Source organism: Acinonyx jubatus, chromosome A2, assembly GCF_027475565.1.
Source record: "Acinonyx jubatus isolate Ajub_Pintada_27869175 chromosome A2, VMU_Ajub_asm_v1.0, whole genome shotgun sequence".
NCBI lineage: Eukaryota > Metazoa > Chordata > Mammalia > Carnivora > Felidae > Acinonyx > Acinonyx jubatus.
This window is the reverse complement of record NC_069383.1, coordinates 24,379,173-24,395,918: the sequence shown is the minus strand read 5'-3', so window position 1 is coordinate 24,395,918 and position 16,746 is coordinate 24,379,173. Positions and strand designations below refer to the sequence as shown.

General features: G+C 46.8%; 1 protein-coding gene across 2 annotated transcripts in view; it reads left to right on the top strand.

The window, feature by feature from the left end:
• Window positions 1–16,746, top strand: part of SND1 (staphylococcal nuclease and tudor domain containing 1) — a 420,776-nt gene that overhangs the window by 324,524 nt on the left and 79,506 nt on the right. The gene's annotated exons all lie outside the window — the stretch shown is intronic.

Genomic DNA, 16,746 nt, shown 5'->3' with positions numbered 1-16,746 from the left:
TCATTTCTTTTACAATCAAACCCATAGGGTCCCGTTAGCTTTCATGCAATATCATGATATGCAAGAGCTAAAAGATTATGGGGTCCTAGAGGTTAGCTCGCTCGTGGGGCTTTGTAGATCCTTGAGATCAGACGTGTGGGCTTGGGGATGTTTCTCATTTTGATTTGAATCGCCAGTGAGTATATTGGGTACTAGAGGCACAAGAGAGCAGGCTAGCCCAGGATGCTGTGTGGGACTGCCCGGACCTGTAGAAAACCACCTCTTTGACTTCTGGCTGAATGACACTATTTGCTTTCGGTTGCCACCTCTTGGGGATTTTTTTTTTAGCACTTACCTTTCCATTTTGTGAAAGAAAATGGGGTGGCAAAAGGAATCCTGAATTCTTAGTTCAAGATAGATGGGTTCCATTTCCCAAAATGAACTGCAACAACCTGGGCATTGCATAGGCTGTGCTGGCCGTCTGTATAGTGGGGCGGGGGCAGGAGTGCTGGACCCCTTCATGCCTCCTCAGTCTCACACTGACCCCTGTTTATTTGTGCTGAGATGCATTCATGTTTGTAAGAAGAAATCCTCATGCAGAGTGCCTTCCCCCTTCCCTTCTATTTTGTAACTGCCCAGTGTAGTTTGAATTCTTGTCGGTTAAAGATAAGCCCCTGCAGGAAAAGTATTTTAAAAATCCAAATAGTCCAGTTGTCTATCAGAAGCTGTTGCAATTTGGAGCACAGTAATTAGGTAGACGGGGCAAATATTTTGGAATTTCCTCTGTGTGGACCTTTGGGGAATGACCTACAGAGCAGCTCTGTGACGGGAAAAACAGGTCCACCCAAGGTCTGCGACTTAAAGTCATCACAGAAGTAGCCTCCACAGACATCCGGTGGTCGTGCTTTGGACGGAGTGAGGAAAGGCCCTCGTGGGGTTCTCTGAGACTTTTCGTTAGTAACGTCCTCGTCACTTCCTAGCTGCGCCACATTTCTGTGTCGCCCTCCCCACTGGTCACCGTTGTCCTCCCCTGTTGTTTCACGGCTCCTGAAGTTTCTTTCCCTTTCTTTTTCAACTCTCATTTCCCCAGCCACTTTTCTTCTGATCCCATTTTCTGGCCCGCTGGTGCCATCCAAAGAGCACAAGGGGTCAGAGAGAATACTGGCCACTAAGTGGAGTGAGTGGGCCGAAAGCTCTTTTTTTACTCTCTTAGTATCGTGACCTTACCTTTGTCTGTCATTTGCTGGTATTTGATTGTTGAAAAAAGATAAATTTTCCCCCATCTTCTTTGATGCCCCTGGCGTGTGAGTTTGCAGATCTTGGTCTAATCCAGATTTGCTATGTGGCTTTCTTGGTTGTAGCACCCCAATTTTGCAGAGCCCTAAGTCGGGAGTCTCTTGATAAAGAAACTTTCTGCGTTTTCTTAGCTGCTTGTATGATTGCCCGGCCTGACTGTTTTGAAAGGTCTTTCCAGAGGGAAGAGGAGTATGGCTTAAACTCAGGACAGCTTGAAGTTTTAACTAAAGGAACCGGTTTTAACCTGTTCCCCTGGGCATTTCCCTTCATATCATACATGTAAACTGTTTTCTTGGCAGTGTAGGAGTGAAGAGTGGTTTTTGTTTTGTTCTAAGTCGCTTTTACCTGTATTTTTATTCCATACATTGTCCTGGGCACATGTCTCTTTGCCTCTTCCTTCCACCCCACTTGGATCTAGGAAAGCCTGATGGATTGGCATTCCTGGATGCGGAGATCCCTCCCGCCCTGAGGAGGAAGCACCGTGCCGCTGTACGGATGCCTGAGTGTGCGTTCACAGCCTCTCACCTCACGTAGCTCTTACCTTCAGGGCAGCCTCCACAGCACCCCATTCCACTCCAGGTGCTCTTCGGGGGCCGAGCCGCTGTTGTGATGGCCGCGGTTGGACAGGCTTTTGGTACCTTGTGCCAATCCCCTTGGTAATCAGACTTGGTCAGGTAATCAGGTATTGGCGATGATGTGATCGTCCTTGACCCTGCCCCATCCCTCCCCTTTATGTTTTTCTTTTTCTTATCTTAGTTTTGACCGGGATCTCTCTACCCTCTGCCTCGTTTTCCCAGTTACTATAAACTGGCAGAATCCAATAGGAAGGGAGAAACACACAGATTTCATGATTTCACAGCACATCCCAGGCCCCCACAACGGCATGTCCGTCAAGTTAGACTCACATGCATAAACCTGTAAACTGACTGGAGAAGGACGTGTAGTGGGGGAGAGACTGTAACGGGCACGCCCCTAGGTCAGCCCACCTGCCAGGGAGCAGACAGAAAGCTGAGGTGCAGGTGCCTGACTCCCTGCTTATGAAATACATTGTCTTGGCTTTGGGTGGCCAGAGCACAAATTGCTACGTGCCTCTCCGTTTGGGGGGAAGAGAGAGTTGTAGTCTTTCTGTCCCATAGCCTCATGTGGAGCTCGCCAGAGTCTCACACGAGTCTCTTCTCTACATTTCAGATGGCCCCCATTATCTGGACACCCGATAGCTGTGCTTTCCTTTAGTGTGTTTTACGGTGACACCAGTTAGCACAGAGCTACTGACATTCCTGGCCACCACTCAGCTCCATCTTCCTATCTTTCCGGTCACCTTTCATTGTATTTCTTCTTTTTTTTTTTCCCATTTTTCTACGTGCTCCTTCTCCTTAGCCATTGGTTCCCATTGTCTTTTGTTCCTTCCCCTGAGCTAGGAGTCTGGGAGGACTGTTCCAGGTCAGTGGTCTGGGTGTTCTGACATTCTTGCTCCCGGGCAAGAAGAAGAGCAGTTTCTACCAGCATGTTACTGGACTTTTTGTGGCCAAAGCAGCCAAGGAACTCTGAAAGCACATCACACTTAGAGGAAATCCAGGTAGCTCAACAGTTCTTCCTCAGCCTGACTCAGTTAGTATATAGCAGGGGTGGGCAAAATCGGCCCACTGCCAGTTTTCATGAATAAAGTTTTACTGAAACATTGCCACACTGTGGCTCCTCTCCTACTCTAACAGCAGAGTTGAGTAGTTACGACAGAGGCCACGTGGCTCACAAAATCTTAAATATTTACTTATCTGTCTTTTTAGCACAAGAAGTGTGCTGACCCTTGCTGTACAGAGTATGCTGAGTTGGTTGGTTTTTTAGCTTGTTGTAGCCTGAAAATGACAATTTACTCTCAACATCCCCTGCCTTTGAGGCTGGGCTACTTCTGGGCCACCCAACGTGAGGCCATAGTGTCCCTTGCTGTAGTTGTGACTGTGATCTATATGAGGGCTGTGTCCCACTGCATGGCATGAGCTGGTGATACCCTTTGTGCCCCCCCCCCCTCCCCGCCCATACAGCTGCCTCTTTCAGGCAATTCCCTGCCACCCTGCCAAGGACAGGAAGATCTGGTGAATTGTGCCCATTGCTAGCATCTTCCCAGAAGTAGTGGTGAGAGAGAGCATTAGGGAATGGGTAGATAACTGGCTTCAATTTCCTGTTTCTGCACTCCAAGTATCATGTGGTTCTGAGAAAGTGGTTCTTTCCTGCCTTGGTATTCCTGTCTAAAACACTGATCTCACAATCCAAAGCCTTCGTCTTCCCTTTGAGACCCTTCCTGTGAATAAATAGTCATCTGGGATCTCTTCACACCTCGCCAGAAGGCCAGCTAGCCAGCATTCACTCACTGACCAGCCGCTGCCTGTACAGTAACGTGGTCACTGTCAGGAAAACCTGCGCTCTTAGAGAAGGGGCTCTGAGGTATTAAAAGAGATCAGTGCCACAAGTTAACCCTCTTCACGGTTCCAGGCTATAAGAGGTACATTTCCCTGGGGCAGGATGTGGGATGTATAGAGGTTTGGTGATCGTTTCCAAGACCTTTCTCAGTGACCCCTTTGTCCTCCTGAGATCTCAGAAATTACCCTTTGCTGCTGCCTGGAAAATGTCCTCATGCTGGACAGCCTGAGCCGAAAACTGGCTGATTCCCTGACCTATTTCCCTTCTTCCTGCTGGCATTGAAAGGGAGGATGCCCCTCTGGGGAGCTCCTGCTGCAGCTTGCAGTGGCCAGGGCGTAGTCCTAGATCCCCTCTCTCCCACTACCCCCCCCCCCCTGCTTTTTTGTAAACAAAGATGCACAAAAGCCTCACAAGCAACTGGTGCTGTCCGAAGAACATGTATTTACATTTCAGAGGAATGTGGACTTGGCAGTGAATATTGGTGCGTATTTATGGAGAGATGTGCGTCTGGGAGAGAAAACTTAGAATAAAAGGAAAATGATTTCTTGTTTTTTTGTTTTTAGTGCCAAATGTGCTGCATCTTGTCTGAGAAAGATAATAATTGGTCTAAGCAGTTTCCCGTTGATTGAAACTGTTTCTGCACATTTCCCTCACTGTGCTGTGGTATATGCTCGCACCCTTCCTGTTCCCGTCTGTCAGTGCGGGTCCCTTCCTGGCCAGGAGACACACGGGAGGGGGAACAGTAGCAAAGTTAGATCTCTGGATCAAAGCACTAAGGATAGTTCAAGCCACGGGGAAACCCAGAAGGGTGAAGGACACCTGGTGCAGGTAAGGCCAGTGAAACACTGCTCAGAGACTCTCCCTGGGTCCAGTAACTCTCACTGAGCCACGACTAGTCACCTGCTGGGAAGGTGAGCCAGCTGTCTACCAACGTTTCACTTACTTGCAAAGGACACCCTATTCTAGATGATGTCTGCCGCTGCCCAGGGAAGAAGGAATGCAGTAAGGTCACCTTTCTAAACTGCTCTCTTCCCTGTGAGGTGTTAAAGGCTGTTGGAAGCTAAGGCTTTACTTTTCCTTCCCCACACACTCTTAATGGTTCATCACCCACCAGTGTTCTTTCAGTTTGTTTTCCGTTTAAGGCTATTTTCTCTGAAGAGGGCTCAAGTAACGACCTCCTGTCTTAATAATGATCAGGTTTTCCATTTATATAGTATTTTCTAGTGTAAAAGTGCTTACACATGCAATGTTTCATTTTAATCTCAAAGCAAACCTACATGAGAAATATTATCTCATTTTCCCAGTTCAGGAAACTGACATGCACAGTGATCTGCCTCTATTCACAGAGCTTGTTGTAGAGCAGATACCAACACCCAAATGTCTGCATTCCAAATCGGGTGCTTTTTCTTCCCCAGATTTTGCCAATTTTTCTATTAGAATGTGGTCATTCTTTTAGCAGTATTATATCATTTCTCAACCCTCAAATATCTGAAGCTAATTAATTTATGAAGGACTTCCCTAAAGGTCCAGCAGTTAAACTAAGAGTTCATCTTCAGTAAAGAACCACTGAGTCTGATTCTGGATGCTCACAAGACTCCAGAGGGATCTGAGGGATTTGCTGTGGCCACACCTTCCCAAAATATTTATTCTCTTCTTGTCACAGTTTTTACAGCTTTTGGTTGCCTGATCCTGCGTCATCTGTTGTTTGACTTCTGCGGGCCTTCCTTTTTTAAATAATGATTCCTCTCTGGTGTATCTTGCTCCGTTTCTGCTGGATCATATATAATCCATATTCCTATTTCTAATTCTCTCTTAAAACACAGATCTAAGTAAGTCCCTCACTTATAAATCTATGCTTCCCCACTGCCTCTGGGATAAAGTCTCATTTCCTTAGTTGACATATAGCCTTGATTACCTCCCCAGCTCCATGTCTCACCACTACTCATTTCACTGACCTTCCTGTACTCACAGTTCCCGGTATACACCTTCCCGTTTCATCTCTCACATTCTTTGGATAGACCCAAGCTCCCCACCCTGTAGATCAACCATCCCCCTTCTTTGATTTCTTGTTCGTACCTACCTGTCCTTCAAGATAAACCTTCTCTGGGAAGCTTTGCCTTGGTCTCCCAGACTGGCTGAGATGCCCTTCCTTTGGTCCCCACAGCATCCTGCGCACACATCTGTCCTGCACTGACCGATGTTGTTGAAAGGATCTGCCTGTGTGTTAAGTCTCCACACTAGATTCTAAGCTTCTCAAGGACAGGATCCATGCTTTTGTCTTTGTGTTCTTTGTACTTTGCCTGGCGTACAAGAGATACTTAATAGATTCATTAAGTCAACTATTATATATGTTGTCCTTTATAGTTCTTTGGGAAAGCTCTTTAAGGTCACCATTTGTGGGTCAGGGAGGAAGCCTTGAGTATTAAGGCTGGACACATAGCTGCTAATTCAGGAGCTTCTCATTGAAAAAGTGCATTGCCAAGCCTGACTCTGCTTATGAGGGGACCCTGACATTCCTTGGTCTCCCTGGCAGTCCCACCAGGATACTTAAAGGTAATGAGATAATGATGTGTGAGTGTTTTGAAAAACGTCCAGTGTTCAAATTGAAGTCATTAGTGCCCCTGTATCATTCTCCCAGGAGGCTACTTGTCTCTTCCCCTCCCTGTATATCTCCCATCCTTTGCTTTTGTGGATCAAACTATTAAGTGAGATGATGGGTTTATTTTGAAGTTCCAGTCAACAAATTCCTGTTCAGTGATATGCTGTAAGCACCATGTGAATACCAGGCTGTTACCTGCCCACTTACAGCCTCTTCATTTCTGGGCTCCTGGCCGTTGCCAGGTATTTCTAAAAGCCCTAGAAGGAAAGCCCTCGATTCCCATTCCAGCCCCTAAATGAAAATGGCATCACAATGAGAAGAGATGAGGGAAAAATGAAGAATGGGGGGATCCTGTCACATTGCCCTGTTTTTCCCTTCCCTGGCTGCTAGGTCTCCCCTATCAGCTTTTCTACCCGTCGGGTAGCCGGTCACCAGTAGCCTTCCGAAGCTAGCTCAGCAGCATGTGCTGATAGGTGCCAGCAGTGTGCTGGCTCCGGTGGGATTCCTCTCTGCAGAGCTGCTGGCTCAGCTGGGCTGTGGTCTGTTTCCCTATTCTTCTGCTTAGAACTTTCATAGCCAGTCAAGCATAGAATTGCATCCATTCTTCTGAAATAGCTGCTGGGCCTAATTTTTCATTGGCTTGGCCAAGATCCTATTACCTGTAATTATGTCATACAGGCTGACTGGCAAAGTTTGCAGGCCTCACTGCCCTCCCGAGACCAGTGTTCACATCCCAGCCTGGCTGTTGGGAGTGGGAAGAGAACAAAATGGAGTCAGATTTAGGGCCACAAGAGATTTGGCCTCCTTGGGACATGTAGGAACATCTCAAGGATAGAATTCCATCTCAGGGAAGAAAATCCTTTTCAGTGGAGGGATTCTTCCTTTCCCCGGGGAATTGGTCCTTACTAACTACTATACTCTTCCTTAAGAGATTTTGATGTTTCCTCTGCCAGTTCAATTTGTTCTTACCAGTAAAAGGAAATAGGAAGTATAGCCCTTAGACCTGACAGACTCTGTTTCCCCCAGAAGCAAGTGCCTTGTCATTGCCAAGGCACCTTTACTTTACTTCTAACCTCCATCACTCTGAGAGTAAAGATTTTGTAAAAGGCTCAAACATGACTTCCTCTTACATCTTTCCACTAGAATGGTCCCCAGTACTTACTTTGAACTTCATCTAAATTGAACCTGGAAGTGAGTATAGTGGGCACTGATTGCCACTGGAGAGTATATTTATTGGTTCGCTACAAGATTATCATTACAAACACAAGGTCATGAAAATCCTTCAAACCGAGCTTCGCTAAGCTCCTGCCACCTATGGTATTCAATACTATCTGCCTATCTGACATAAAATTCTTTATGAGCCATCCCTGTGGATGACAGCTATTGCCAGGCACATCCTGGTCTACCTTCTGTATGGCTATGTAGAGCCTGTGACCCAGAACAAATGGAAAAATTCTGTCAGGAGGGAAGAGATTTCTGGACTCCTCATAGGTGGATTATGCTACGAGAGCTGGGTGCCATTTATTTTAATTTGGATGTATCATATGCCCCTAGTAATAACTCCTGGTTTGTCTTACCTCTTCAATCATCCTGAATTTTCACTGCTTCTTGAGCTTTAGCAAGGGTTCTCTTTAAAAAAGAAAAAAAAGGAAGCTAATATTCTTAGTATAATAACAAAGGCTGAAGAAGAACAGCTCCAAATTTTTGTTTTTCAGATGAAATCCCTTATTTATGAAGTCTGTCTATTTCCTTCTGGGAGCCTAATTTGGAAAATAATTCTGTCTTCTGACTAGCAGATCATATTTACTTTCCACACTAAAGATGACCTCATGCAGACCTGCTCACTCTCTGTTTCCAGAAGAACTTCATATGGGACCCCAACACATTGGCCAGCACCCACGTGGACTTGAATGTGAGGTTTCATGCTGGTATGTTTGGGGATCTTCAGGCATCATGTCTCCCTTTTCAGTCCTAACCGTTCTCAGACACACCCACTGCCTGAACGTTACTATCTTCTCCTTGGAATTATATAATGCAACTGATAATCTTTTTAGAACACAGCCCTTACTATACAATAGCTGGGCTGTCAAAGCTGCGAGCAAGGAGTAAGCAGATTGTACATTTCATTTGCTCTCCAGGTAATAGTAACTCTCTGGTGTCTCACGTGTGACTCCTCCAAGGACACAGCGGTGACTGTTCTAGTGGATGAGCCAACCTTAACCCTGCCCTCTTCTTATCGTTAGCACGCCCACCTCTTGTGTCTGTTGCCAAGGACTAGACGAGATCTTCTGTGTTCCAAATCTGGCTTTATTGATGAACTTCCCTCTTGCCACTCCACCTGTGACAGTTTCTGGTCAGCTGAACTTAAATGGATTTTGAAAATGAAAGTGACCAATGGTCTGTTAGGAAATGCTGTGGTGCATGAAATAAGATTATGAACAAGCTTAAGAATTAACAGCAGATACCCTAACCTGGTCTAAACAACATGTGTCACTTACTCAGGAAAGATAAGTTCATTCTTAGACCCATATGCAGAACACTTAAGGACATCTTTCCTTTTCTGGTCACTTAAAAACTCTTGTCAGTAACATGTGCAGAATCAGACCTGCATTCTTGTTCCAACCTCACCGTTTACTGAATGACCTTGGACATGATCCTTAGCTTCTCTAAATCCAGGGCAATCTCAGTGCATAATAGAATTCAACAGAATGGTGCCCCTTGGGTTGTTCAACAGTCCTGCTAACCCAGCTGCCTCACCTACAACAAAGGTACCTTCTCTGTAGGGTGATTGTAGAAATAATGTATACATGTGAAATTCCCAACACTGGTGCCCTGGTGAATAGTAAATACTTGGTTAACAACAGCTTGTCATCATTTTTATCATGAATGAAAATTCTTCTCTCGGAGTTTAGCTAAAATCTAGGATTAGAACTTCAGCGTGTGTGGATAAACCACGATATGAAGAGTAGGGAGGTAGGCAGGTCACAGGCATGTGTGTTGGGAACAGCATTCATATTAGAATCAGCAAAGAACAAAGGTTAGTCTTCTCCAGTGCTCTTTACACTCCAGTCCCATGTATTTAAGCTAGTAGTGGCACGTAAACATGCTCCCCCCGTCTAGCACCCATGGCAGATGTTTCTGGTCACAGGGCTGCTCTGGCTCAGGGCTCAGAATCTGCTCAAAACAGGGTTCCTAGGAGCTACTACCAGTTGAGTGGATTTGGTACTCACACCAATACCTATTGGCCATTCTTGTTCTAAGCTCTCAAAAATTGTCTGAATACCATCGGGGGTTGGGTGGGGGGAGGGTGGGGCTGGTTGGCTCAGTCAGTTAAGTGTCCAACTCTTGATTTCAGCTCAGGTTGTGATCTTGCCATTCGTGAGATCAAGCCTGGCATCAGGCTCTGCACTGGCAGCATGGAGCCTACTTGGGATTCTCTCTCTCTCTCTCTCTCTCTCTCTCTCTCCCTCTCTCTCTCTCCCTCTCTCCCTCTCTCCCTCTCTCCCTCTCTCCCTCTCCCTCTCCCTCCCTCCTTCTCTCCCCTTCCTCCCTCCCTCCCTCTCCCTATCCTTCCTGCACTTGCTTGCTCTCTCAAAATAAATAAACATTAAAAAAAAATTTTTTTAATAAATAAATAAATACCATCTGGGGTTAGCCGGTCATTTTTCTATGAAGATTGAGGAAACAGGGTCTTTTGCCTCTGCTTCTGCATGGTCCTACACATGGGAAGCTCTTCTTTCTAGGCAGTGTCACATTGAGTGGAAAAGTAAAGGTCTGGAGGTAATGCCGACAGAGTCCTAACCTATGCACAGAGCCTCTTCTAGACTTAACTATGGACAGATAAGGCCAAACATCACCAAGAGCCAGGAAGCCAAGATTCTACACATACCTCACAGATATCTAAGAAATAACGGCTTAAGTATCTTTGCCATGCAGTTGAACTGCCATACGGGTATTTAGAGGATGTTCTGCCAATACTCAGGGCTCTCTGTGACTTACACAGGACTTCTGACCTTGCTCATTTCCTGATGTCACTGTGACCTGAAAATAAGGAATATAGGGATGACCTCTCTAGATCCTAGCTGGCCCAGGCTTCCCTGTCCTCTGATGGAATAGCATTTGCTCTTTTTTGTCCCCTTACCACCTTACCATGGCCACAGCAGTCTACAATTGCCATAGGTTTATCTTTGATCTGTATTAAATTGGAGAGTTGGAGGATAGTGGAGTGCCAGGCAGGAGCTCTAAAGAGAGATCTAGGTGTTAACCAGGATTGAAAAGGACCAGAAAAGGACCCAAGATGAATCCCTTGGGACAGTCACTGCAGCAAGAACAAAAGCTGTCTGTTGAGCCAGGAATGAAGAGTTGAAAGGAAACAGCTTCACTGTGCCATTTTTCTTTCCAGGTTAGCATAATGCCTCCCTCTTCTCCCTTTGCCTTCTCTCGATGCAGTGGAATCCTATCTAGTGGTACCAGAAGACGGTCTTGGCATTGAATGCACAGCTAGAAGTGGAGATTTTGCAGGTAAAACCCAACAGGTGCCTCCACCACTACCAGTACCCTGTATAAGCCACTTCACTTCACATGTCTCTACAGTGCTGGTGGTTGGTGCTGGATGCTATTACCTCTGGTTAAATAAATCTAAAACTACCGACCCAGGATTTTTATAGCAATGCTGCAACCCTATATGAGGAAATGCAACAAATAGTCCATTACCGCTGATTGGATATGGATTTTTGGCCTGGCCACTTGCCACTTGGTAATTTTAGAATAGGGTCACTTTCGGAATTGGAAGATTCCTTGTAGGAGGGTACTGGTGTTTGCTAAATAGTGTTTCTTATCTTCGTGCCTTCTCACCACCATGCTCCCACCTCCCAAGTGTAGGGCCAGTCTCTCTGTCTGCTTGGCAGAGACGGCCACGGCTCATCCTTCATCAGTTTACAGGGCTGCAGACGTGGCCATTTCCAAACGCCCAGGGTGCACTTAACCACTTCCTCCTTCTAATATCAGCACTTCCACTCTAAACACATCAGCAGCTTTGTAACTTGCATTTTATTTTGCTCTACGTTTTGGCCCTTCAGGTTATTTGTGGGAGGAAGGTGAGGGGACCGGCAAAATGTGTTGTCGCAGATTTCAGAATTACACAATTACACCCTGAGTCATTGTCTCTGGAGAATCATTTAAGCAAGAGTGCCAAGTGCGTCCTGAAGGGCTCTCACTGTGGTCACATGTGGGTTTTAAAGGTTGGGTTCTCTTTCATATTTGATACATGACTACCTACTTGATTTCAGCATCTGCAGAATGGGAGGGCTCAGCCCTGTTCTGCCTGGAGAGAGCTGAAAGGTAATTACTAAGGCACGGAGCACAGGATTGTCCCGCTCACACAGACGGTGAATAAGCACACACGGGCTGAGGGTCCCGTGGTTGCTTTGTTGTTCTCCTCACCTGCATCTGAACAGGAAACCTGTGGTCCTAGAGCCTGAGATCTGACCACTGTTTACCTCATGGGCTTAGCTCTCATCGGTTTTCCCTTTTCGCTCTGCCATGAAATCTGTCTGTTATCTTGCCCTTTTCTTGACATGACTTTGGTTCTGATAAGCGGTATGCCCTAAACAGAAGCCATCCCAAAGCACTGAGTGGTTCTCACAGTCTTCCTTGTAGCCAGCTGGTTGGACTAAGCCCTCAAAATCAGACACAAAACGCGTATCTTCCTGTTACGAGTTCTTGTGCCTATCTGTTGTAACAGTGTGGACTGGTTCTCTGGGTGAGACTGATTTACATACAGTTTGTCATCTTGCCTGTTTGTGGGTGGTCATCGTCCCAGGCTTCAGGTCAGACCTCTCACATTTTGGCCCCGGCCTCTGATCTTTATGAGAGGTCTTTCCACCCAGGGTGTTTCAGAGGATAGGCTTAAAACCCCAGAAGCCATGATCTTTGTTATTATCAAGTATGATGCAAGACAGTTCTACTTTATCAGCTTCCCGCCTCGCTTTTTTTGACATTCGACCCAGGGCTGAGGGTCAGTGTGGTAAAGCTGGAGTTTGCCCTTGAAGCTTTTGATTCTTGTTTCCCCATCCAGAATTATAGTCAGTTGTTGAGCTAGCCCAACTAGACACCACTCAAGTACGACAACTTCAAAAATTTATGAGGCCCTGGGACCCATAGTCCCTCTCAACATACAGACTTCTAGCCTTGCATGAAGGGAAGCCATATGGTTTCACATGCCCTGTTGCCCTGATGAGGCACAGCACCATGAAGCGCAGAGGGAAGGCCCTGGGACTGCTCTCAGTGGCCAGCCCTTCAAGGTGTGAGGAAGGGCTCTTCGTGACACATTCACACATGCACCCAAGCATGCCTAACACCCAGTGACGGGGAGACCAGCTCGGGGAACATGCAGCCTTCTCACCCTGCCCACACTTCTTTTCATCTGTCCTTCCTCCCTGATGGCTTTCACCCTCCCGGTTGTGTTTCTGTAATTTGTACAGTATCGTTGAGAGGTGTTGAAGAGATCAATAGCAATTCACCTTTTCCCTTATTGATTAAAGTGATGGCAAGTAAAAATGGCAGGCACTACCAATTCATTCATCATGAGCTGGCCATTTCCTACCAGGCCACCAGTGACCTCTCTGCCTGTTAGTTGCTGAGCCACAGCTGAGATTGCACTGGTTTCTAGGCTGCTTTAATGGGAATGAGAGAACCACTGTCTTTGGCTCCTACAATCAAAGCTGAGTGAGGAAGGAGACTGCAGGTAATGAGCAAGAAAATGACTGTGGAACCCGTTCTTCAACTCCATGGCTTTATTTGAGGGGTTCACCACATGTGCTATACTCTCAGGAAGAGGCAGCCTGAGAGCGGATGATGGACATCACTGCCTCTCCCCTGTTCTTCCAAAGGGCACCACCTTCCTTTATTATCCTACACAATGTAAACTGAGTGTGGTGCGTGAAAAGTCCGTGATGCCTGTGAACTAGTTCCGTTTTTGCTGAACGTGCAGAGGTTTGTCATTCCCTCTGAGACTTCAGGTAGTTAACTATGGCTCACCCTGGGGGAATATGGGTTGCCTGGGGTTGCGCTTGAGTCAGGGGTGAAGGAAGGGTTGGTTCTTCTACTTAGGAAGAAGGGTCTGCGTCTACCAAGGGATGGAGAATGCAGACAGTTCTTAACCACTTCTCAACTCCAGAAACAAGCACGGGAAGAGTGTGTGTGTGTGTGTGTGTGTGTGGTGGTGGTGGTGTGTGTGCGTGTGTGTCTGTGGTGGTGTTGTTCTGTTCTCCCTCAATGGAAATACCCTCTGACTCTCTGTTGAGAAAGGTGATAGAGACACAACCCATGACATTTCAGGTGCCATGCACTAAAGAGCTCATTTTTAAAGCTGTGTCTCAAATGGCATACTTCTTGCTTCACTCACCTGGTGGTATAGGGCTCTTAAAAGGGAAGTTAGTGCTGACCACAAGGGCAAAACTCGGTTAACTTAGCTGCTTTTCTCTTTATGTACCATAGTTTGAATTTTGTTGGTTCTCTGACGCATACGCACACAGAAGCAGCTGCTGCCCACCACACCCAGCAAGGTCGCTCAGCGCCGTGGAGGGGCTGGGAGAGCGGGAGTCTGCTGCCTGGCTCAGCATGAACCAACTCCCAGAAACTGCTGTCTGCAGCATTTTGGCTAAGGGGGAAGTACACTGGGGGGCCACCTGGAAGCTTACCCTGTTCCATGACCTCCACCCAGCAAAGGAAGCCACTCACCTGAGTGGGCAGTTAATGGTGACGAGCGGGACCTGCAGTTCCCCAGAGCTGGTCATTGCCATCAGGGAGCTTGCAGTCTTTTGCGTCAGCCCAAGTACACAGCCAAGCTTCCAGAAGAGCACTGCCATCGCAGTCCTGTCTCCTGAGTGCCCAGTGGGTTTAGGTCACTATTTTGGATGCCCCTCTCCCAGTAGGGAGATTTCGCTAGAAACCCAGTGTCACTATGTCAGGTAGCTCTGCAGTCTGCAGATGCCAGACCTGGAGAAGGCAGCCAGCTCTCTGTGAAGCTGGTTAATTACATGTGAAGCTGCCAGCAGGATGATTGTTCTTTTCCCATGGATCATTAATAAAGCATTCTGGCCTGCGTGGATGGGGCAGGGGAAGTCTCTGACAATTCTGTCACCTTCTTCGGCTTTGTTGGACAGGTCTTCTTCCCTTTCAGTCTAAAGTATTCAAAATGGCTGGGAATGAGGAGAGGCAGGGGAAAGAAAAATCTGTTTCCATGTAATGCACATGTTTTTCTCCTCTAAGATGGAAAGTGGCCCCCGGCTTTCAGATTGTCTTGGCAGCCAGAGTACAAAGGGTTCAAGGTCTGCCATGGGTGGGAAGTGCTAGTGGCTCGGCTTCTAATATTTGCAGCAAACTACAAGCCGGACCTGATTTGGAGACGAGGCAGCTAGGGCAGCAGGTGGCAAACAGCCCTGCCCCACTGGGGCCCAAGATTGGCGCCATCTTCTTCTGTCAGCCAAGGCAGCCCCGTTCCTGCTATGCCTGAGCACAGAAAGCATTTGTGGTGTTTTAGAAACTTCCTTTTTAGGCAAAGATGGAAGAAGACAAAGCAAATATAATATGGGAAACCCAATGTAGTTAGAAATAGTTTCCTGTCAAACAACCTAAAGTAGAGCTTTTCCTTTGGTTAGAAGAATTTAGAATGTACATTTCTCCATAGAGCATTGAGTGCAGATATTAAAAATGGATTATAAATAGAAATAAACATGACCCATGCAGTTTCCAAGGACTTGAGTATACAGCCTTCAGAATACTGAACTGGAGCCTTCGATAGCTATCAGGGCTCTACAGGTTACACAGTCCAATCGAAACAGTGCCCAGTAGTTGAGAAAACTAAGGCATGAAGAAGGTAATTAGTTGGACACATTCACATAGTAAGTCATGGGAGAGTTAACATCTCCACGATTCCATTGTATTGATCTTACCTGTACCCTCCCAGACAGCCACCTGTTCATCCACCGGCAGTATAGGTAATAATAGAAGGCTGTGACAGTGGCATATAAAAAGGGAGTGGGGTGTATCTGACAGAGGCAGACAGGAGAGGTGAACACGTGCATTCTCTAAATTGTATTATTTTAGTGAGAAAAGGACGCAAGGCTAAGTCAGAGGAGGAAGTTACCCAGGGCCTCAGCATTCTGTAAAGAGGACTCTTACTAGACAGGGGTGCAGAGAGAACGCACACAGGATGAGAAGCCATGCCAGAGAGGGAGGAGTACAGGTGTCTGACAAGCCTGGAATTTTCCGTTGCTTTTCCTGATCAGCGATCATAGAAAAGCTGTTATCTTTTCATGCCAAAAATCTGAGCTTCAAAAAAGCCCCAAAGAAACAACCAAGGAGTACTAAACCATTTTAAGTTGAGGGGCTTGCTTTTTCCTTGGGGGTGGGGAGGCTTATTGTTTTGCTGCCCCCCCCCCCCCCCAACTGAGAGTTGCAGGGCAGTGGTGAAACTTACTGCCCACTAACTCCTTGGGCAGGACTCCAGCTCAGGCACTGTTTCCTGGTCACTTTCTGCCAGGACACAGAGTGGGCCCCTGGGCATCATCCCTTGCGCCCAGTGTCCTGTGCTGTTAGGCCTGCTCCCTCATTCTCTCAGGAGGCAGATCCAAAAGCCATGACATGTTAGCAGGCTCCGGGCCTTGCCCCCACCCTGTAGCTGAGACTGGTTACCCGTTTCGTTAGCAGTGACGTCTGTATGTCTTTCAAGGGCTTGTCAAGTGGGGGAGGAACAAATCACATTTTCCGGCAATTTAATTTTATTAACTCTGATTTTTCCCCCCCCTTTTCCAAAGCACAGCTAAATGGAGCTAAACATACACATGAGGGCTATATTTAGTCCTGATGGTGTGGTAGAGTAGGGAAGGCACAAACAGAGGTTTATCTGCTACCTAGTAAACACAGGGAGGTGTCAGGGCTAGAGAATTCAATAGTAATAATAAGCATTTATATGATGCAATGACAACTTTGATACAGGGCATAATTTTCCGGGGATTGCTATTAATTGTGCTTCTGCCTGTGAGCGGCCCCCTAGTGAGGGGCTTGGAACACCACGCAGAGTTAAGCTATATTAAACATCAATTAAAACAGGGTAAAATAGAAACCAAATAAAATCTGCAAAGGTCAGAGTGGCTGTGAATGAGCAGACAAGGCCTTGAGGGAGAGGGGTTAGGGCCTGCTGAGTCTAGTATACTGGGGCGCTCACACTTCCAGTTGCTCGGAGCTGCTTTGAGTTCCTCGGTTTATTTAGTAGGTTTGCCGGAGAGTGCATGATGGTACCCTCTAGCTTCCCCCCACTCAATTCTTCCCCAAAGGGGTCTCAAAAACAACTCATTGTGGCCAGCAAGAAACGTGAGAAGACAACCAGAGTCTACCCCCACCATCCAGTAGGACCTTCTGCAGTGATGGAAACGTTCCTTATCTGCGTTGTTCAG